Source organism: Rhinolophus sinicus, chromosome 5, assembly GCF_057876585.1.
Source record: "Rhinolophus sinicus isolate RSI-liver-muscle chromosome 5, RSI-T2T, whole genome shotgun sequence".
Classification (NCBI taxonomy): Eukaryota; Metazoa; Chordata; class Mammalia; order Chiroptera; family Rhinolophidae; genus Rhinolophus; species Rhinolophus sinicus.
In genome coordinates, this window is record NC_142505.1 from 101,086,512 (window position 1) to 101,110,708 (window position 24,197).

Here is a 24,197-nt window from a genome sequence, read left to right on the forward strand (position 1 = left end):
AACTTCCTGCTTGCATCAGTTCCTCTTGACCTCCAAGTTCCATGCGACACTGTTGAGATGGACCCAGCTGGATGCTATGCACACCGTGAGGCTGTGTCGTTCTGAAGGTCTTTGACTTTAGGAAACCCCAGTCTTTCAAAGGCACTGCCAGCAAAACTACCCAGTCATTGACCCAGAGGGAGAAATTACTGTCTTCTACAGGAAAAAAACAACAACAAAAACAGTGCCCTTTGCCTCAGAGGAAGATACTATCTCTATTTTCCAAGGTTGCTGTGCTGTATAAACATTCTTGAAAAAAATAGTCTGAGACCGAAACTGTTATAAGACATGTACAAATGCCATCAAGAATTACCCTGAAAAAATGTCACTCACTACAAAATAGGCATGCTAAATAGATTCTCAATTTTAAATTAAACACTTTCAGCAATAAGCTAAAAGATCAATTTGGACAGTTTATATTTACAATTTTAACCAAGATTTTTTGCACAAATAATAAATATCATTTACTCTTCAAGGTTAAGAAGTCACATTCTATTAATAACATTAAATTTTTTTTTTTTTTTTAAAACATGAGCCCAGCTTTGGGACACAATAAAAAATCATCCTTCTGACAGAAAAAGACTAAAATTGTCATCAGAATGTTTATGCCGGACTTTCAAAGGAAAAGTTTCATTTCTGAAAAGGATAGAAATTGCTTCTTTTAGGAAATATTAAAATTTCAAATATTAGAAATTAAAATTGTTCCAGAAATTCTGTTATGCCAGTTATAATTAATTTCAGCATACAGATTCTGCTTCAAAGATTTAGAAACATGCTGTGATGGCCTGTAGATGGTTGAAATGTTCTGCTTAAAGTGATGAAAACAGAGAAAACAGCGATTTCCAACAAACCTCATCAATTGAAACATTACCCATTATGATAGATTCAAGTTTAATTCATTCCTCACGCTTCTATCAAATACCTACTCTATTCACTGCCGCTTACAGGAGTTGGGAAATAAGTGAAATATTAGATGTTGTCCATCCTGTTAGAAACTCACAGTCTAGAAGGGGAGCCAAAGAGAAACTATGCTGATCCAGCCATGAGTCACTGTACATTTCCTAAGTAGTGATAAATCATTATGAAAACAAAGCATATCTGAGATTAATCAAGAAGAAGAAAAAGAAGATGCTTTCTGCGCATAACCAGACTTCACTCTCAGAAACATCAAAGTTAAATCCCTTAATGAAAATGAAATATAGCTTGATGCAAATGTATGATAAGCCAAATCCTGCTTTTTCTAGCATTTATTTGTGACCTTGGCAAGTTACTTAACATCTATTTGCCTCAGTTTTTCCACCTGAGTGAAGATTTTATCTCTCTCAGTTGTATTTCCTTGATCTATATGCCTACCTTTATTCCAATATCATGTTGTACTGATGATTGTAGCTAATAGTAAGTTTTGAAGAAGAAAGTGTGTGCCTTCAACTTTGTTCATTTTCAATATTGTTTTGGCTATTCTGGGTCACTTACATTTCCGTAAGAATTTTAAGAGCAACCTCAAAATTTCTGCAAAAGATGCCAGCTCGGATTTTGACATGGATAATTTTGAATCTGTAGATCAATTTAGGGAGTATTATCATTTTAACAATATTGTTTACCCATCCATAAACATGAGATGTGTTTTCATTTACGTATACATCTTTTGATTTATTTCTGCAATGTTGATAGTCTTCACTTGTTAAATTTATTTCAAGTTATTTTGTTATTTTGATGCTATTATAAATAGAACTGTTTTACTAAATTAACGTTCAGATTCTTCATTGCTAGTGTGTAGAAATAAAATAGATTTTACATTTTTATCCTATATACTACAGAGTTGCCAAACTCGTTTAGTAGTTCTAATAGTTTTTAGAGAATGTCTTAGGATTTTCTATACTCATTATGTACTCATTATATCATTTGTAAATGTGAATAGTTTTAATTCTCCAGTTCTAATATTGATGCCGTTTATTTCATTTTCTTGCCTAATTTCCATGGCTAGAACTAACTGTACGATGTGCATAAAAGTGGTGCAAGTGAATATCCTTGCCTTGTTCCTAATTTTAGGGGGAAGTGTTCAGTCTTTCATCACTAAGTGTGATGTTAGCTGTGGGATCTTTATCAGGTTGAAGAATATTCTTTCTTTCTAGTCTCTGGTTATTTTCATCATGAAAGTGTGTTGGATTTTGTCAGAAGCATTTGTTTTCCCCTCATCTACTGAAATTAGCATTTTTTTTTTTTGTCATTTGTTCCATTGATACGGTGTATGACACTAATTGATTTTCACAAGTCAGACCACCCATGAGTTCATAGCATATATCCCACTTGGTCATGTGTATAATTATTTTTATACCTTGCTAGATTTGGTTTGCTAGTATTTTGTTGAGGTGTTTTGCATCTACAACAATGAGATATTTGTTGATGGTTTTATTTTCTTGTGATGTTTTTATCTGGCTTTGGTATGATGATAATACTTGAGTAAGCTGGAGAGTGGTACTTCCTCTTCTGTTTTTTTGGAAGAGGTCATAAACTTTGGTATTAATTATTTTTTTAAAAATTTGATAGAATCCATCATTGATGAAGCCATCCAGATACTGGCTTTTTATTTGGCGGGGGTGGGTGGGAGGCAATTTTTAATTACTAATTCAATGTCTTTATTTTTCATAATTTTGTTGAGATTTCTATGTCTACTTTTTAGCAGGTCAGTTTTTAGCAGTTTGCATCATTCTAGGAAGGTGCTCATTTTTTCCCCCAAGTTATCTAATCTGTTGGCATAGTAGTTGTTTGTGTTATTCTCTTATGATTATTTTTATTTCTGGAAGCCATGACTCCCTGTGGATTCAAATTACCGCCCGGGTTTCCTTTGTTTCAGCCTAAGGAAATCTCTTTAGTAGTTCTTGTTAGTCAGATCTGCCATCATCAAATTCTCTTGATTTTGCTCATGTGGGGAGATGCCTTTATTTCACTTTCATTTTTTGAAAGATAGTTTTCCTGTGTAAATAAGATTCTTGGTTGACAGTTTTTCTCTGTTATCACTTTGAATACACCATCCCATGGTCTTTTGGCCCTCATTGTCTCTGATGGGAAACCCACTGTTTATGTCATTCAAATTTCTTTGTACATAATGAGTAATTTTTCCTTTGCAGATTTAATATTTTTTTCAATCTTTGGCTTTGAACATTTTTACTATGATGTGCTTTGGTATACAGATCTCTTTGAATGCGTCCACTTTTGAGATGGTTGAGCTTCTAGTAGATAACTGTTTATCATCAAATTTGGAGAGTCATCAGCCATTATTTCTTCTTCAAACATTTTTTCTTTCTTCTTTTTCTATCTCTTTTCCTTTTGGTACGCTAATTACACATACAGTAGTAGGTTTTAAAAGTACTGTAGAATTCTCTGGGGCTGGGCTCATTATTTCTCAATCTTTTGTCTCTGTTTTTCAGATTGCATAATCTCTATCTACCTATTGTTCACTTTCTCTTTTCCACTAGCTCAGATCTAGTTTTGAGACTTTCCAGGTACTGTAATTTTCATTTCAGTTTTTGTACTTTTAAAATCCAGAATTTTCAATCAATTCCTTTTTAGAATTGCTACAACTTTATTGGTATCCTTTGTTTAATGAGGTATTGTCACCACACCTTTCTATACTTCTTTAAGTATGATTTCCTTTAGTTCTTTGAACATATTTAGAATGAATCCAAGTCTTTGTCTATTAAGTCTCGCATTTGAACCCCATCGATGGCTGTTTCTACTCTTTCTTTTCCCCAGTTTGAGTCTCACATTCCTATTTCTTTGCATATTTAGTAATTTTTTGTTCAAAACTGAACATTTTAGAAAATACATTGCAGAAATTCTGAATATTGACCCCTACCTTTGAAGTCTTGTTTTTGCTGTTGTTTGCTTGTTTTGTTTTTTTATTTTTCCCCCCACAGGAAGACCTAACGTTATTAATGATAGAAACAGTATAAATTTGAAACTGAGCCACGGGTACTCTTCTGAAACACCAGCAAAAGGTCCTTGACTTTTGAGGGTTCCGTTGTTAATTCCATAATAGCATTTGTAATATCACGACTGCTGTTCAGGGCTGTGACTACCTTTGTTCTTGACAGGTTTGCTTGTGGCATGACCTGTTCTGTGTTCTTAACATCCACACCTATTGCATCAACCTCTTTTTCTTCGCTCTCCTCTTACACAGTTGGAGTGTGTGTGTTTTCTGGAATGCTTGGGACAGTGTCACCTTGAACTTTGAATTTCTCAGCAACTGCTAGCTGTACTTGCCGAGTTAAATCCTCAATCTGGGTTTGTCTAAAAACCACACAGGTATCTGAAGCTGAGCTCTTGTAAACATCTAGTTTTGTGATGACAGAGAACATAGTCTTAGATTTCCAGATAGTGACACTAGTCACCCCTGTAACCTGTTGAAGACCCACTTTGGACATTCCTTTCCATGCCTTCTTTTCACTTCGGCTCTGTTTTGCTTTACTGACTGGTTTCTTCATTGATTTCAGCTACTGCTGCCAGCTGGGCTTATTGTGTGGCTGCCTGTGTGGAATCTTGTTCCTGGAGCTCTGGTTCTGATTCATCACTGTCAGATTCTGTTCCAGGCCCTGTCTCAGCCTGGGGCTGTGGCAGTTCCCGCTCTGCAGCAGGGACAGTTTCCGTGGCTTCACCTGGCATTTTTCATGAAGAATGCGGATCCAAGAGGGCGGCAGAAAGAGTAACCAAGAGCTTGGTCCACGCCTGTTGCAGAAATGCTCATTTATGTTAATTTTAGTGACTTGGTTGGACCATTTCAGTGAAGCCTATACCTCCTATAATGCACAGCCTCTGCATTCACTTCTCAGAGAGTGTGGCCTTGACATGGACAGTCTCTCTGGGATGACAATGGTTTGGCAGGACTCACTTTATCTTTTTCCTGAGTTCTCTGTTAGTTTGTCTGCCTTTGTTGATATCATACCCCACACTTGGCATCCACTAATTGCCAGCTGATTGTTTTTTGTCTTTTGTTTTCACCAACATCTAGGACATAAGTTGTCCCAGTCTCTGATCCAATGAAATTCAGTCCTCTTGCAGGAGTAGTCTTTGGGTCACACATGGATGCTTGCTCCAACTGCAAGAGAAATCTTAGCTCCCTCTTTTCCCTGGTTTACTCCAGGAGGCTTCTACACTATCTACAATTTAGCTTGTTGGTCTCATGAGCGCCCAGCCTCCTTTTCAATGCTTACCACCCAAATCTCCATTGGTTTTGAGGGCAACCTTAGGCTTGAACTTTCCCGCACTCTCAATACAGCCTTTTTGGGGAACGTCTGGCAGATCTCTGTTCTTACAGCCTGCTTCTCCCTTCTGGCAATATCTCTGCACCACTGCTCCGTAGCTATGGAGGGAACAAGTGGCTTTCTTCTCCCAGAATGACACCACAGCTTTAGAAGTGGGGCACTAAGTGGAAGTGGTACCCATAAATCTCACCTTGCCTCTCCTGGCATTGAATCTCCACCCTACTAGTGCTCCATTGACGAGCATGACTGGTGCCCCAGTATTCTCAGTCTGCTGCTGCTATAGTAGAGTTTGTGCCCTAGGAGTGGGAACGGGGTATAAGAAGCAAACCCCAGATTTCTCAGATGCTACTGCTTGAAGTAGAGCTTCTAGAAACAGAGCTGGGGAGGATGCAAAGTGCTGTTGACTGAACCCTCTTAAAGGGAAACTATAGTTGTTCGACTGGGAGCTGAGGAGAAACGATGTTTTATGTTTTTGTCTATACCTACCCTGGGTAGAACTTCCAGGCTGAGCTGGAGTAGGGGTGAGATTCTTAGTGCAAATGCCACAGGCTTGCCGTTCTTAACAAGATTTAGTATTTTTTTTTTAAGTGAGTGTTGTTGTTTTCTTTCTTTTTTTTTTTTTTTTTTTTTCATTTACTGTATACCTTACTGTCTACCATTACACAATTTTCACATACTTTATATGCTTATTTTTGAGGTGCTTTTTGGTTTGTTTTAACTAGTTCCTGTTGTTGTACTGGGAAGAAGGTCTCTGTTGCTCCTTGCTCTTCCATTCTTCAAGTCACTTTACACTTTATTTTCCAATAATACACTTCAGCAATGGATACATAATCAATGCTGTACGTTTCGGATGACATCACCTGGTCATGTCTCAATTGGCCTTCCTCATTACAGAAGGAAATAAGGTCCTTGCCATGCCATCTACAAACAAAGGCAGAGATATAGTCTTACTGGTTTCTCAGGCTTCCTGCATTCCAACTGATCGGGAATAAACATGGGCTTTTTTTACGGAACAACAGTAAGACCTGGGTTTCTTTATAAGGATATTTTTATGAAAGACACTGGGCCTTTCCCATAAATATTACCTTAATACTTCTCCTAGGCAAAGCTCTGGAGAGTGTGGGTCTCTGTTCTGTCCCATGACGCAATTTCACGTTTACTTCACTTTCATAGTAAAGGAGGTCAGAAAGTGTCTTTTGCACCCAAAAAAGTCCAGCTTATTAGTAGGCTTAGACAACAGGCATTCAATTTTTGAAGTCTGGACTGACATAAAAGTTTGTTTTCATGTTTATCTCAATGAGTTCTCTTTCCTGTATTTTCAATTGAACGAGAGAGATACTATTTTTTCACGACAAGCACTGACCTTTGAGCAGGTGAGTTAATCAAGATTTCACCAGAGCTAGATTTTTATTTTAACATGTTTTTCCCCCAAAGCTTTAACCAAAGGTTTTTTTGTTGTTGTTTTGTTTTGTTTTTAAACTTTCCAAAAATTCTTAAGCCATTGGTTCTCAACCAAGGATGATTTTACCCCCTTCATCTTCCCCACCCCCAAGGGGTCATTTGTTGATATCTAGACTCATTGCTTTCACAATGGATGTGCTACTGTCATCTAATTGGTAGAGGAAAGGGATGTTGTTATTATTATACGATACAGAGGAAAGCGCTTCATAACAAAAAATAGTAAAATAACCAGCCCAAAATGTCAGTAGTGCAAAGGTTGAGAACGCTTGGTTTAGAGAAAACCAGCAGTTATCATATAATCTAAACCTTGTTCTCTGGTGCTAAGGGCTGCTAACCACTTCTTTTTGTTGTTGTTGTTTTTAAGAGTTATCACCAGCGATAACTTTTTGTTTTTAAGATTTTATTGGGGAAGGGGAACAGGAGTTTATTGGGGAACAGTGTGTACTTCTAGGACTTTTCTTTTTTCAAGTCAAGTTGTTGTCCTTTCAATCTTAGTTGTGGAGGGTGCCATTCAGCTTCAAGTTGTTGTCCTTTCAGTCTTAGTTGTGGAGGGCGCAACTCAGCTCCAGGTCCAGTTGCCGTTGCTAGTTGCAGGGAGTACAGCCCACCATCCATTGTGGGAGTCGAACCAGCAACCTTGTGGTTGAGAGGACGTGCTCCAACCAACTGAGCCATCTGGGAGCTCAGCGGCAGCTCAGCTCAAGGTGCCGTGTTCAATCTTATTTGCAGACTGCGGAGCCCACCACCCCTTGCGGGAGTCGAGGAATTGAATTGACAACCTTGTGGTTGAGAGCTCACTGGCCCGTGTGGGAATCGAACTGGCAGCCTTCAGAGTTAGGAGCACAGAGCTCTATCCGCCTGAGACACTGGGCCAGACTAACCACTTCTTAATTTGTATATGTTGGAGATATTTTAGAGACATATGCATTCTAGTTTCATTACTTTGTTGAAATAGTTGGTTTTCTAATAGTCCCTAGAATACCTCTCCTTACCTTTCTACAGGAGATGATACAAATTAACAACCTCACTGTGATCTAACACATCATAACAGTGACTTTCCCTAGAGAAATAATAGTTGTCATATATACATATTAACAAATACTCAGCAAGAAAGTGCAAATGCAAAACACTTCAACATAAAAGTAGTGAAATAGACTTTCTGACTCCTGAATTTCATACGGTTTTTCCCCACTCTTTCATATACTCAAACTATTAATAAACAAATGCCATCACTTTTTCCTTTGTCATTGCTAGCCTTCAGATGTCCCCAGTCATTTTTGCCTGCCTGTGTTCACACCCTTGTATGGTCTCCTGATGTTGAATTCAGTAGCCTCTGTGACCCGTAGGTATTTCAGAAATGGTGGGTTGTGTCTTCCATGGCTGGGGCCCCTTTACCCTCCAGGAATACTTGGTTTGGGGAAAACTAACTACACTGTCATGAGGAGACTCAAGTAACCTTATAGTGAGGTCCACGTGACGAAGCATTGAGGCCTCCTTCCAACAACCAGCACTAATTTGTATGGTTTCTGGGTAAACCACTCTGGAAACAATCTCTCCAGCCCTATTCAAGCCTTCAGATTCACTACATTTCTTGTCAACATGATGACTGCAACCTCTTGAGAGAGCCTAAACCAGAACCACTCAGCTAAGTGATTCTAGATTCCTGCAAACTGTGTGAGCTAACAGAACTGAGTGAGATAATAAATGTTGACTTAAGCTGCTGAATTTGGGGGCAATTTGTTATGCAGCAATTGATAACTAATACAACCCCTTTTAACATCTCTGAAAGCTATGTATCTTTTTCTCTCGTCACTGCCAACGTGATCCAGACCACTACAATCCTGTCAAAAAAGACTGAAGAGAATCAGTATTGCTGCTCTAACTACCTGACCCCTTGGGCCTCAGCATGGGTCTCTGCAATTCTCCCAGGTAGAAGTAGCCCTAGGAAGTAAATACTCCTCAGCAATCTTACCTGGGCTCCAGAGTGTTGCATCTCACCATGGTAGACACATGCACTCCTCAGTCATTTTCTCCATGCTAAGAAAAGAACCAACTGAAAAGACTTAGGTACATTCAGATGTTTCCCATTGTGCCAAGAGTCACCATTGGTCTGTGAGACTTTGGTGCTCCAGTGGGAGGAAATATTCAGGTTCCATGTTCCTTCATATTCTGTTCCCCTTTACAGATACTTTTGTCCTATCTTAAAGTTTTCAGCCAGAAATGTTTAAGACCTTCTTTTTTTTTTTTTTTTTTTTTTTTTTTTTACTCCTTTCTGTTTTCATTGAGTAAATTACATAAGAGATGGAGTTCACATCAATGAAAACAGAAATGAGTGAAAGTAACCACCAAGACTCCCGGCAGCATCATAGCCCTAAAAGGCAGTTGTGTGAATTAAAATTGCTGTTATCCAGCTCCTATGGCCAGCAACATTGAACCCCATCCCATGCCTAAACGAAAAGAACCCTGCCCTGACTTGGCACAGGTATCACTACGTTGTAACCATTTGCTCCCCTATGTATCTTTCCCATTTCACTTTAAAGTCCCTGAGGGGAGACAGTATATCTGGTTAACCATGATATTCACATCGCCTCACTCAATTTTTTGGCACCTACTAGAAGATTGGTACTTGTATTATTGCAATAATGAATAAACGAATTGATTAATTAATCACATGGATAGGACTGTATGACCTTGTTAAAAATCTATTACCTGCTTTAAGTTATTTTTTCCCTTTTTTCTTGTTTTCAAAGTCTCAGATTCTAATGTAGTAATTGACAAAGAATTATGCAATTTTTTTGTTTGTTTGTTTAAATTTCAAGTTTCTGATCAGTGTTCTGTGTATAGATATTTACATACATTGGAACCTCCTAATGATACTCAGTGGGCTTCCACCAAAATTATAGCTTAGCTTGCCCAAGACAATGAAGTTAGAGCATGATTCTTAGAGAACTAACCCAGTAGAATGTCTGGAAATATAGCATCATTCTGGCCTGGAACCATAAGTTTTTAAACATTTAATAAAATAAATAGCAAAAGAGGTTTCTGAAGGGATCAAGCTGCCTTTATAAGGATAAAGAGAATAAAGGTATTAGAGCATCTCCAAAGTAACAATCTGTCTACTAGGTGCCTTATTTATAACCCCACTACAGTGAAAACTGCCCTCTTATAGGATTTCCTTGTTTGGGTCTTTACATCATGCTCCTGGCTGGGAGCAGACATCACAAATTACTCCAGAGTCTTATATGTTGGCTAGAAGCTCTCAAAACAGGATGTCTATAGTTTTTTTTTTTTTTTAATTTCAACTAGTGACTTTAAAGAGTGACTTATCTGTGAGTTTTTCTAAGCAAATGATCCTGTTCTTCCTGTTTTCTGAGCCAACAGAGTACCATGGTTACAGATTAAACTATTGAGTTTTCAATTAACCTTCTTCAATTAATCTAATAAAGAGTTAATGGGCTAATTGTCCATTTCCCTTTCATACTAAACTGAGTCTTTCTGTTTCCTTCAGTATCGGGGCTCTCTTAAAAGTCTGAGTATTATTTAGAATATCACAGTGTCCATAATTCACTTCAGTAAAAGAAAACCAGAGTTAATTGTGCAGTGAATATATCTTATTCTTGTGGGTGGAGACATAGAATGTCTGTTATTGCCTAGAAAAAGCTGCTTAAGTAGCACAGTGCTTTACGATGTTGAGCACACTTTTGTGAATAATTGAATGAATGAGTAAACATTGAAATAATTGGCTTTTCTCTTTAGATGTTTTACTACTTGCCCTCCTGGTTGCTTGTTATGATTATTTCCCATTCGAAAATAAAAGGTAAGATTTGAATCGTCAGAAAACATGGATTCGCTTACAGAGTTTAGGTGCCTAAATTATCCAAAGCGTCAGTGTGTGTTCATGTGGGTCTCGGTTCCTTTCACCCACATACTCACTGATTTTGAAAAAGGACTTTGTTGTTAGACTGAGTCTGTCTTCAGTATCTCCAACTATGGGAAGCTCGACATGTCACTGAATTACCTGAGCTTCAGGTTTTTCATTTATTAAATTGGAGAAACTTACATCCAATTCAGAGAGTTAGTAGGATACTTAAATATAATTAAGTTAACTAATGGATTCATGTGAACAGTCTGAATGTGTGTGTCATGCAGGGTGGCCTGCGGGGTCTCTGCTCCCGCTCCCCACATAAGAACGCAGGACATGGTGAGGCCAAAAAGGAACACCCCCGGAGCCATAAGTAGGGGAGTCATATCACTATAGTCTCACTGGTGGCTGGGTTGGAGACACGGGAGGCAGGAGCCACAGAATCCGCAATCCACACTCCGCCACACTCCGCCGTGCTAACTGCAGTCCGCTCTTGCTAGCTCAGCCACCATCTTCTTGCTAGCCCCCCATTTTCTGCTAGCGTAGCCACAGCAGTTATATTAGTGGCCAATGGCTCACTGGTTATACCTGACGGCCAACTAGCCACAGCTGATGACCACCTGATCACAGTTGATGGCCATTTACTACCCGAGCCAGCACCTTTCCATGTGAGACCCAGAGCCTGGAAACTGCACCCCCGGCTATGTCCCCACAGTGTGCTATGTGCCATTGAGGCCGATCTGACTCCCGGCAACCCTACAAATGAGTGACATCCACCGTGTGATGCCTAAACAGCCCTGCTCAGCTCCTGTGGACTCAGCCTATGGCGTCTTTTCTGCAGTCAGTCCTTCTCATATTTGGTCTTCCATTTCTCCTGTGACCTTCTATTTTTCTCGGCATTATTATCATTTCCAAAGAACCCCGCCTTCTCATGATGTGCCCCAAATAGGACAGTTTCAGTTTTGTCATTTTTGCCTCCAGTGGTATTTCAGGCTTAAATTCCTGTAGGACCCACTTGTTCATCTTCCTAGTGGTCCAGGATATGTATCCATAGAATGCTCCTCCAACACCATGTTACAAACGAATCGATTTTACTCCTATCAGCCTTCTTCACTGTCCAGCTTTTGCATCCGTACACAGTAAATGGGAATTTGAGAGCGTGGATGGTCTTACCCTTGATCTTTAATGACACATCTTTGCTCTGCATGATCTTTCCTAATTCTTCCATCATCACCCTTCTGAGTCTCAGCCGTCTCTTGATTTCATGGCTGTGGTGTCCAGCTGAATTGATGACTGGACCAAGGAAAGCAAGACTTTTAACACTTTCAGTATCTTCACTGTCTGTGTTCGAGTTGTGTGTTTCTTGCGTAATCATGTTTGTCTTCTTGCTGTTCATGTGCAGTTGTGCTTTGGCACTTTCTTCTTTCACTTTCGTCAGAAGTCATTTCAAGGGATCACTATTTTCTTCCAGTAAGATGTTATCATCTGCATATCTTCAGTTACTGGTAATTCTTCTACCAATTTTCACCCCTCCCTTCCTCTGAGTCTAGCCCAGTTTTTTTGTATGATATGTTCTGTATACGGGTTAAACAAATAGGAAAATAAAATGGACCCTTGTCGGATACCTTTGCGTATAAGAAACCATCCTGCCTCCCCATATTCCGTCCTGACAGCGACTTCCTGTCCTCACTACAGGCTGCACATCAGGACAGTCCACCCCTGAGGCCTCGCCATTTCTTTCAGAGAAACCCCTAGCTTTTCATGATCCAATTTTAAAGGTCTTATGTAGTCTACAAAGCATCCCTAGATTAACCTTCTTTTGATATTCTTTGCGGCACTCCACTATCCCACGCATATCCTCAATTAGATCTCAAATGCACCTTCCTTTTCTGAATCCAGCGTGAACATCTGGCATTTCTTGCTCCATTTCAGGTAGAAGCCTTGGTTGTATCACCTTGAGCATCACTTTACTTGCGTGGGAAATAAGAGCTATAGTCCTCTAGTTGCTACACGCTGTGGTATCTCCTTTTTTGAAGATTGAGATGTATAGTAAACATTGCCAGGCTATAGACCATTGTTACATTCATACTAATAGTATGTACAAATAATACAAATATTGCATTCCTAGAAGTAGTATGAATACTTACTAACTAAAATCCAGCGCTAGTAGTAATAACTTTAAAATGTCGATGATTTTATTTAAAATAGGTAAGTGCTAGATAATTAACTTTCCTTTCAACTCTGTAGTTCTTTAATAGAGAATGGAACTTTTCAAATTTTTTTTTTTCTTCTCTAACTAAAGACACTACCTCAATTACAATAGATTTATGGATTTGCTGGTGTGTGCAGCTTGCATGGCAAAGCTTGGCTTTGCTGATTGGCTCCACTCTGGGTTAGTGTCTTTTCTTCTGGCCAAGGGAATTAGTGAACTGGATGTGGTGCCTGCTGCGTGGCGGCTCCTCCTGTGCCTATCGATACTGAGTTAGGGACTTTGTATATGTTTTCCATAAAGAGTGCTTTCAGCTGGTAATTCAGCCAGTAGCCTATTCCATTCTGATGGTTTCTGTGTGTGGCTGAAATTACCCCCATCCAAACATTGGCTTCAGATTTTACACTCATATCCAAGAATAACATCATTTTTGAGTCCAGTCTCCCAACAAAGGAAAAGAGAAATTCAGTGTAGATTTTTTTCTGTTAACACTTCCTGAGTCCATCTCTCATCACCGAGGCCCTAAGTTTGACTATGTTGTATCTTTGGCGTGGCGAGTGGTAATTGCAAAAGGTATAATTTTACTTTATGTAATACAACCTAACTTACATGAATTTAATTATCCTTTCTAAGAGGAGTAACTTCTGATTACTTTATTGCTTTGAAACATAATGAAAAGGGTATAGACACTAAAGCCATGGAGTACTCAGATTCAAATACATTCTCCACTACAGAATACATATACATGCACACAAATACACCAAAACAAAGCGTGTTTAGAATCTCTATTAATTTCTAACGATTTCACAACTGACCAGTGAAAGTTTAGATTGTCATTCCAAACCATCTCAGATATCTACCGCATATATTTTCTCTAAATAGGAAGTAAAGAAATAAATACGAACCGTACTTTTCTATTTTCAAAAGTACTACAGAGATTGGTGACATCAATTTGAAGTGCAAAGAATTGTTTCCACTTTACTACAGACATAGGTTGGTTGTCAAATGGCCAAAGGACGACTCAGAACCAAAATGCATATGGAGAGGGCTTAGCCAATCTTGAGAGTTTAGGCCTTCTCATAGTGCTTATTTTTCTAAGCTACTGATTTGTTTCAAATTATATTGCCAGAGTTTTTACCTCAATATGATAATCATTTCTCTCTCTCTCTCTCTCTCTCTCTCTCTCTCTCTCTCTCTCTCTGTCTCTGTCTCTCTCTCTCTCTCCTCCTGCGTAGCAAGACCCAGAAAGGAATGAGATCAGTCAGTCAAGAGAGGGAGAGTCAGTATTCAGAAACTGAAGAGATTGAAGAGACACATAGTTTTCAGTGAAATATGGTCAGAATAGGAAAGTGGATTTAAAGAGTAGTTAACCAACAGGCATGTGTAAGAAGGCAGGTCCATATTCAGTAGATTCTTCTAAAAGGACAACCAGGATTCCCATATTTTTAGGCAAGGGCTCAATAAATCATTTATTTCCTGTATTATACGGAAGGTCCTTAGAGCAAGGAGATCCAAGGAGAGAGTTGTCAGATTCAGTGAAGTCAGAGAGCCAGCAGCAAGAACCAATTCCCTCCACTAAAAATGGGGGATAATGAGGGGGCCATATCATAAGTCTTTGATTGGTGGAAAATTATGCGACTGCAGGATGATACCTTCCATAATGCTATAATATCCTGATATCTGTAAGCATGTAAGGGCCTATAAATATATGTGATATTGATGTGTGTGTGCATCTGTGTGTGTGTTTGTGTATTTCCTATCTCCAAATAACATAAATTGTAGATAGGACGGCAGTACGTACCCTCAACTCCTATCCTGAGGAGAAAGATCCTCACCATTATGATATCCTTTCTTTAAATCTGTATCCTTCTTTTCTCCTTTATAGGCCCAAGCTGAAAATACAATGGAAAATGCCTCTTCTCCAGGGGGAATTGAACAAAAGATGTTGTACCTAGGAATACACTTTGTCTGTGCATTATAGGCATCATTTAGTGAGGAAATGGCCTTGATAGAAAAGAACTAATGGACTTCATTTTTATCGTGGTTTTTTTTTTTTTTTTTTTTTTTTTTTTTTTTAAATCCATCATTTTTCATTCTTTTTCGACCAGGCTTTTTTAGGGTTTCACATTTAAGTCACCAAATTAGGATATCACATTTGTTCTCTAAAAATAACTCAATCCCCAAGATTTCTAAAAATAATAGATGTGAACTTACCTATTCCCCTCCTAGATCCTGGAAACCCGGATGATATTTTTCAAAGGAATAATTGCTGAAACACTAAGGGCAGATAAAAGAATATGCATATCATCTGATAAAAATATATGATTTTATGGAATCCGGATTCCTCTCACTAATTTCCCAAATGTCTCATCACAGATTCCTTCATTTGGTTCCATTCATGGAGTATCTGACTGTTTGTTACTTCTCATTATTTCAACCTCACTTGAGATGGTTTGCTAAATAAGATAATTGCTCTGTGAACCTGAAATACATTTCAGTTGTGCCAACTTTCAGAACTGGAGGACTGTTGGACTCCTTCATACCTTCTTGTACCTACATGTAGGAAGGGTCCCTGGGAATTGGATCCCCGATAGTTCAGCTGGCCTGTGTTTGTCCACACTTCCAACTTCTTGGATCACAGTGTTCTGTGATCACTCTGCAGAACAGCTTCCTGAATAGATAGATCCTGAGCTCTTGAGGGATCTAAGTTTTTCACTCCTGATATTAACACCATGCCACCAATCGCTCACATTCCTCATGGCGATGGGTCATTTCTCTGCTACTCCACCAAAGGGTTGGCGCTGTTCTCCAGATCCCTTCACAGTAATGATTCCCTTTAATATATGACACTTTCAGTCTCAGAACTAAATAACAAGTAATTTGTAATACAATTCTAACACAATTTCTAGTCTTCTAAAGCAAGTCCTTTATCATATTAATGAAAACTTGTTCAGCTTGAATTTATAGTTTGCACTATAGAGAACAAGAAATTTGTTTCCAAAGCTTTCCTTATCTCTAGCACCTCAATAACAATTTAACTGTTCGAGTGTAATGCTTCTTTCTCTTTGTTCCCTGTGGGTTTGTTCTCATCTAATCAAGAAAAATCTTTAAGTTTGGTCGTCAGTATTCCTGTAAGAAAACTCTTACTTGAAGTCTTTGCGAAAGGGTTGACCATGCCCAACTAACAAAGATTTTAAAATATATATATATATATTTCTAATATATACAGAGGGTGCCAAAAAAATGATACACATTTTAAGAAAGGAAAAATACTGTACTAAAAGTATAATGCTCAATATATACCGATAACAAAAGATGAATACAAGTCACGTTTGACTTCTGCAATTACAAGAGGTGCTCAAAGTGGTTACCATTAGTGTAATTTTAATACAGTTTTTCCCTTTCTTAAAATGTGTGTACATTTTTTAGCACCCTCTGTATTTTTTATTTTGTTTGTTTTGGTTCTGCATACATGTGGGTATTTTAATGTTTATTATTGGCGGATTACAGGGAAAATAATAGTTTCAAAGAGCTTATCTCCTAGTAGCTCTGACGAGATATATGCAGAAATTAGAGTATCTGTGGAACTTTAAAAGGGATACCTTTGAGTTGAACCTATTAGATCCTTAAGTTGTCACAGGAAAAAAAATCAGTCAAATTATTTTTGACATTCTATACAGTTTACTTTTATAATTAGTGCTGCTATATTCAGGCTGCTGAAGTAGGTCCATTTCTGAGTGTTTGATTCTTACAGAACGTGAGTGATTACAGTGGAAACCAGCTAGGAAGAAGAATTATAATTGGATAAAAATATTAAAGGAGTGAATTAATAATTGGGAACTATAATTAATCAGGGTTGTTCTTCTCAAGGTTAGCACTTTAAAATGTATTTTACAGGCAATATAAAATGCCTCACTTAGTTAAAACCTTTTATAATAATGGTAATACCACCTTATGATAAAGGTGGAGAGAAAATCCCTTTTACATAAAATCCCTGTTTTGTCTAATTTTGTTAGCTTTGCTCTGTCATCAATCCAATGGTTGGCCAGCAGAACAGAAGGCAGGATAATTGGGTTCGAAGTATTACCACTTGCTTGTGGAAACTTGGAAAGCTGGGTCAAAAATGGCCCTGGTTTTAGCTCTGTGATATTTACTCCTAATGGACATCTTTCTCAAAGCCTTTACCTTACATTTCAGCCTCGCTGTCAAGCATGTGTTCGAGAGAGACCTTTTAGTGGGGTGCCGAGGTTGTTTTATACAGGCTTATAGTTTAGAATCTAGAATCTCTTTATTTATTTATTTACTTATTTTTATTTGAGGTTGCAGAGCATGGTAACTATAAAAGTAGATAGACTGTGTGTGTATGAGGCCAGAGGGTATATGGGAAATCTCTGTACCTTCCTCTCAATTTTGTTTTGAACCTGAAATTGCTCTGAAATGAAAATACAATCCTTGAACAAAAAAGTAGATAGACCGTTATAATGAATCCACCTATACCTGTTACCCAGTGCCAAACCCAGCCACCTGTGTACAGTTCCACTCTGTCTACTTTTCCATCTATATCTTGTTTCAAATTAATTTGAATGATGGCAAACATGATACAACTTAGCTATGAATAATTTCAGTATGGAAGTCTAAGGCATTAGAACCCTTTTTGTTAGCATAACCATATGCACCATTTATAACTAAAAATGAGTCATTCTTTAATTTCAGCATATACATTAAATATATTCAAAAGGGACTAGAATCGCTGGTTAAAAGCACATTTTTCCTAACAGTCAATAATATTGTTTTTTCATTTTATTTTACATTTTTTTCTTTTTCTATCCAATTAGACTCATATGCAATGATTTCTATAATATTATTTAAAAATTATTTGTGTCTATATGTTTCTACCTATCTGTTTATCTTTCCATTTGTAAATAGGAATAAAGAGATTTTTCAAATTGCCTTTAGCTAAAACTAGTATAAGCTATTTCTGAGTGGTGGGATCCAAGTTGATACTTTTCAAATCTCTGTGTGTGTCTGTGTGTGTGTGTGTATACACATATAAAATAATATACATATATTTTTCTTTCAAAAGTAAATCAATTTTTAATACAACGGAGTCACATGTTGATACTGAATTCAAGGGTGTAATTTAAAATTTTTAAATACATTTTATATGGTTAAATGTAGTGTATATAATCAGAATAGTCTAGATTATCCTACAGTGGCAAACAACTCCAAAATAGCAAATATCTTTTTTTCTTGATCACACTTGATATTTGTTGAAGATCTGCTCACTGTTGTCATTTAAGGATCCAATATGACTGAGCAACCGATATCTTGAAAGTTGTTCGTTACCATCCCAAAGAGGAAGAGGAAAAAAAGAGAGCTTTGGAGAGCCTTGCATGGGCAACTAAATGCTTAGCCAGAAAGTCACTTCAGCTCACCACTCATTGGCCAGGCCTAATAATAAGGGCCCCGGGAAGTGCTTTCCTACCCCGCGTCTAGAAGTGGTTATGATCTGAAAATATCTGTCAAACTGCACTAATACCTACCACAACCATTCACTGATTTTCTACGTGGATGGGCTCCTTGGTTTAAGTCTATGACTTTTTATTTATGTTTTAGTTTTCAGATTTCATCTACCAAAGTTGCTTTGGGGTGGACCAGGAATAAGAAAATGTTCCTTAAAAGGACATAGCAAAGAAAGACTATAGCTACATTCTGGGATCAAAAGAAGGTGGGCACAATTGCATATCCAATCAACTGTCATGTACTCACACACTACTCTGTGCCAGACCCTGGGGAAAAAAAACTGAGTGAGATGCCAATTATTTTCTCAAGGGTTTCATAGGACAATTGAGGCATCATAAATTTTAATAAGAACGAACCTACTATTGCCACACGCTGTTCACTTGGAGTGATGAGTTAGTGTAGCTGAACTATATAAATCCCTGCCAAAAGCAAGTCACCAAATTTTGTCTTCATTCCGTTAGGAAACTTTTCAAAGTTCTTCTCTATTCTACTGACAAAAACTGAGGTAGCTTATGTATTTGGAATCTTCAGAGGAATCATAGTGACTTTAATTCTCTAACCTAGCTATGCTAATCATGCTTTAAAATCAGTAATACCAAACACTTTCTTTTTTTTCCCCCCACATGGTTTTCTCTTAATATATAAGGGATGTGTGTTAATACGAAAATTTGTTTTAAAAAAACGATAAGCTCAAATATAAGTTACTCAATATTGACACACCACAAGGTAACTTCATCAACATCGGGGTGTATGACCATGCTGATAGTTTTCTACGCACACGTGTGGATTTTTCATGGCTCACGTTGTCACAATGTTCTTTAATTAAATATACGATGCCACTTTAAGACATTTCACAATGTCGTAAATATTTTTCCATGTCCCAATATTGCACAAATTAATCTTAGTGTGTGAATTGGGTACCATTTTACTATAATTTAATCATTTTTATTTATTTTATTGAACATTTAGGTTGGTTCAAATAGTCCAACAGATGTAAGCAATATTGGGTTGAATGTCAATATAAGTACATACTGTACTCAACTTTATTTCCTTTAGGTAAATTTTACTAGATGTGAAATTGCTCAGTCAAAATATATTTGCATTAGAGACTTTTGATGTTGCGTGCCGGTTTATCTCCCAAACTGTATAGCAGTGTATGCTCCCACCATAAGAGCATAAGAGCATCCCTTATCTTAAAAACTGTGTGACTTTGTTAATTAGGGAAATGTATGTGACTGCTAGTAAAAGATTTGATGTTACAGTGGCTTCTCTTATTCACAAACAACAAAAAATGCAGATAGGCAGTTCAGGAATGTATGGCAGCTCCTCGTATTATCAATGGCCCATGAGCCTTCTGTCAATCAGCTTCGCTTAAAAACTGTGTGACTTTGTTCCTTGCGCTTGCCTGTACACCCCCCACAATATGGATACTGTAGTACCAGCCATCATATCTTCATCGACACCAATGAGTCAGAATGACAGAAGGAAAGCAGGTTTGGAAAACTGTAAAAACCTGACACCTGATTCAGATCTTCTAAAAGAGATCATTTTAGGAAGCCCACCATGTGATAATTGTTTACATATCATTGGCCATCCCTGTCTGTACAGGATGGCTGAATATAATTATATAAAAAGTTATGTAAAAAATAGAATTTTTAGCTGGATATAGTGCTACTTCCAGCAATATAGGTAATTCCTTGTAAGGAAGTAGAGGGCAATTGCTATTAGGTAGGAAATTAGCAGCTTCTGTCAAAACATTATATATGTATATACAAGTACAGCATATACATGTGTATATATACATTTAAGTCTTTATCAATAGGTCTAAATTATATGCTTTCTTTAGTTTATTTTGTGATCAAGAATTGTCTGTAGTTTATAATTATTTTGGCAAGTTTAAAAAGACTAAGTGATAAAATAAATTCAGGCTACAAGGAGAGATTTCTAAAATAAGAAGAATTGAGTAGCCAATAACTTTATACAAAGATAAATGTTTAAGGATGTTGTAAATTCAAATGATACAAGTATAACTAGATTAATTATCCAAAGTGCCTTTATTTTTTTCTGCTGAAAAAGAAGAGCAATATCTATTGAGCAATTTTTCAAAATGAGATTTTTTTTTTTTTTAGTATTTTGAAAAATCACCGAGAAAAATGAACTGAGAGTTGTAATTGAAAATTATAAATGATCTTTCAAATTACAAAGTCACTTGTGGCAGGTTCCCTAATAGTTTAATCTACTCTTATAGGACCTCTCATTATACATTTTAATGATAAAATATTCCTGAAGGTAATTATACCTTCCAGGTGCTTTCTTAGAGCCCTATCTCTGATAAATCTTCTATTAAACACAGTAAAAATTAAATGACACAGTAAGTGTGATAATATTTTGTTTTTCCAATATTGTTATTTTGGGGGTTTTCGACATAGTTGGGTCATGATGAAATACACTTGTTTGATAACCTGCTTTTTATGGAAGAGTCAAGTAAACAATGGAACAAAGTAAAGTACTACCTGGATATAAAGTTCTGAGATGTAATTGTATGATCAGGTGCCACTTTTACTCTAGAGCTTTGGGCAAAGTCTGAATCATTCTGAGTTTTCCCTCTAAAGGAAAAATGTAAAGAAAAAAAAGAAAGAAAACCTTTTTGACTTTATAAGTAAATGTCCAGAAGGCCTCAAAAATTATTTGTCCTCCATGAGATACAGAAAGACATGCAGAAGTATGAAGAAATAGTATATTTTAAGTTTCTGTCTTAGGAGCTACTGGGACTCAATCTTAGGATTCCATAGATAAATTATGTGTGTTTTTTTCATAAAATTTGATATATTTTGAAAACATGTAATCATTTCATGAACAACAGTACAGTACTATCCTTTAAAAACATTCAAAATATAGAAATATACAGCAAATTGAGTTTTCTCTTAATTCAAACTGCCATCATTTGAATTCAGAATTGAGGAACTGTTTTCAACAGTAGTTTTGAAGATCCTGTCTTGACTTTCAAATCAGAACATCTAGTATGTCTCCTTCACATATAGAGTGTGAAGCTTTCTTCAGTGGTAGTCCCGTGATTTCCACTTTTAGCATTCCCCAGCCCCATCTCAATCCAGCTCCAATGAGGAAACCAGAAACCTCACTCGGTACGTATCTCTACGGAAGGAATTTAATAGAAGGAATGATGATACACATATGAGAGGACTAAATCACCATGAAAGGAGGGCTGGGGCATCCCAGACATAGTAATTGCAGGATGTAGCTACCACCTGATGAGCTGGGAGAACAAAGCAAATGGTTGGGGTTATCAGAATTGGAACGATAGGAAACAGCCCTCAGCAAACGGGGATTCAGACATGTAAGGGGTAGTTCTGCCAACCTGGTTTATTTCCTCAGGGTCCTCTAGAGCTGAGAGTCAGACCTCTGAGGAGGGATGGACGCTGCCCACATAGTGCTGGTACCTCTGGGGTCACGATGAGGTGGTTCAGGGAGCTTTAGAAGAAGTTGGAGGCTGGGAACTAACTGTTTTCTGTAGGACCTAAAGTAGATTATCAGGAGAGTTTGGGACCCCGCCCTTAATTTTGGTGCAACAAAATAGGATGCATTATTGCTTGAGTGGTGACTGTCTCCCCCTCTCGTCTCGTTGTACTCCCCACCCCTTCCACTAAAGCAAGGTGTTTGCGAGCATCGTTCCAGTATCTTTTGTGATATAAAACCAAGAGAATGGAGGGAGGGAGGAATGACGTTCAGAGTGTTAGCAGGGGAGGATAAAATGCATCTAGAAAGATAAATTCTAAACACAGGTGACAGAAAAGAGTAGGAAGAGTGCCAGCAGACTGGAGTTGAGGAAAGACGCTATGAGAGCTCAGAGTTTGAATGACTTTAGAACAGACATAACGTAAAGAAATTATTAGACATTGGAGGGAAGGATTTCTAGAAATACTGGTGTGGGAACTTTAGTGTTTTTTGAGAAATGCAGATAAAAGTTGGAGTTCATTTTTAGTTACTTTGTGGTGGACAGAGTCTATCCCGTGCCGAAATTGAGCCAAGTGAGTTTCAGCATTTATTAAGTTTGCACAGAATAGAAGCCTAGTACGTGTTAGAATTCTGTAGAAAATGCCTTTATATAATCCTCCCCATGTATTGTTTATAGGATGTTTCACATTTACATTAACCATACGCAGAATATCCAAATGAAACCTCTTCTTCATGTTAAGTAAAAAGATGAAATCATGGAACAAAAAGGGTGATGTTCACTAATCAAAAATAAAATTCTGTAACAATTATGCGTATAGGCCATTTTATTAAATAAATGTTAGCACAATTAAAAAGAATACTTGATAATATCTAAATGTTAGTAAAACATCATAATAATTATATTATTTCCTTCTGAAATCTCAAAATTTATTTCCCTACTGACATCTCAATAAAGAAAAACTCTCAACTCCATCATGCTACTGAGAAATGGCAAGCACCTTAAAATTTTATATTAAAAACAAAACAAAAAAACAGAATTAACAAGCAGCTTTCAAACTTTGAAAAGCAATTGAATAGAAAATAGGCATTTGGGGCTAGCTTGTGTTACCACTGTAAAATATTTTTTGAACTCCTTTTGCTTTTGGATTGATTTTTTAAGTATACCTATGACTGACAAGGCTTTCATCTCTGCACTCTTGCACAAATGTACATTAAAAGTAAAAGTGAGCTGGCAAACAATGGTTTGTAATTTACTTTCAATCAAAGAGTTACCCTGGCTTAAACCATTCTAGGTTTTTTGGCCCCTTGAATAAGATCTTCTCCTAAGAGGAAGCTTGTCACATCTAGACAGCAAAGCCTCTGATAAATTATAGTAAACCCAGTAAGCGTTTAGCTACAACTTTGTGGAAAAGGTATCACTCAAGTGACCTAGCTTTCTCTTACTACATATATGATCTTGCCATAGTTAATGACCTTTCCTAAGCCTCAGTTTCTTCAGTTGCTTAATGGGGAAACTAATAGTGCCTATGTCATGGATTTACTAAAAGAATTTAAATAATGATTATATATCACTGACACATAACTACCAATATTTAGCAACATTACTAAGTAACTTAGTAACTTAGTAACTTATTCTTAGCAAGTTTGTATGACACCTAATCTATGAAAGAAAATTGCTGGGATCTTGAATTTTGGAGTTACTTTACCCATTGATCATTTCCCCACAGATATTAATTGATGGCAATATTTATTTTTAACATTTAAAATGAGTTTAAATAAAATATGTTTTTATATTTGATGATACTTCTCAAAAAATAGTTTATCCGCTCCTCATAATACTGTTAGATATCACTTCTAGATAGATAAATTACTATATATAAATAGATAAAAAATGATAAATTACTAGATATAGAAATATATCTTCCAAAACAAAATTTCTTGTCCTAAATATTTTAAGTACTGTTATTAACAGATAACCATAGGCTCAAAACATAATATTATCGCTAATAATATAAAAACTATCAAATATGAAAGTTCTCCATATTCCTACTCCATAGAATCCACCATTTTTTACAAGGTCTCTCATCATATTTTCCTCTTCTTCAGCTCTTTGCAGCAGGCCTCCTCTCCTCTACTCAAAAAGGTCAAATATTTTACCTGCGCTATTTCTTTGTACTTTCTGCTTTCTGCCCCTTCAGTCTACAACTTTCCTCATTTAAAAAAGACATGGTATTACTTTTATTCTGAATCTTACTCTGTAGAAAACCTACATACATACACATAAACTAACACGAACATCTTATGAACACTTCCAGATAACCATCCATGATAGAAACAGAAAACATAACTGGAAGAAATCATAGTGAAT

At 37.1% G+C, this 24,197-nt stretch overlaps 1 long non-coding RNA gene and 1 pseudogene across 1 annotated transcript in view; one reads left to right on the plus strand and one right to left on the minus strand.

The window, feature by feature from the left end:
- LOC148758296 (uncharacterized) overlaps window positions 1–24,197 on the plus strand; it is a 1,912,057-nt gene that overhangs the window by 1,554,265 nt on the left and 333,595 nt on the right. The window lies entirely within an intron of this gene.
- On the minus strand, window positions 4,103–4,701 carry LOC148758297 (nascent polypeptide-associated complex subunit alpha pseudogene; annotated as a pseudogene).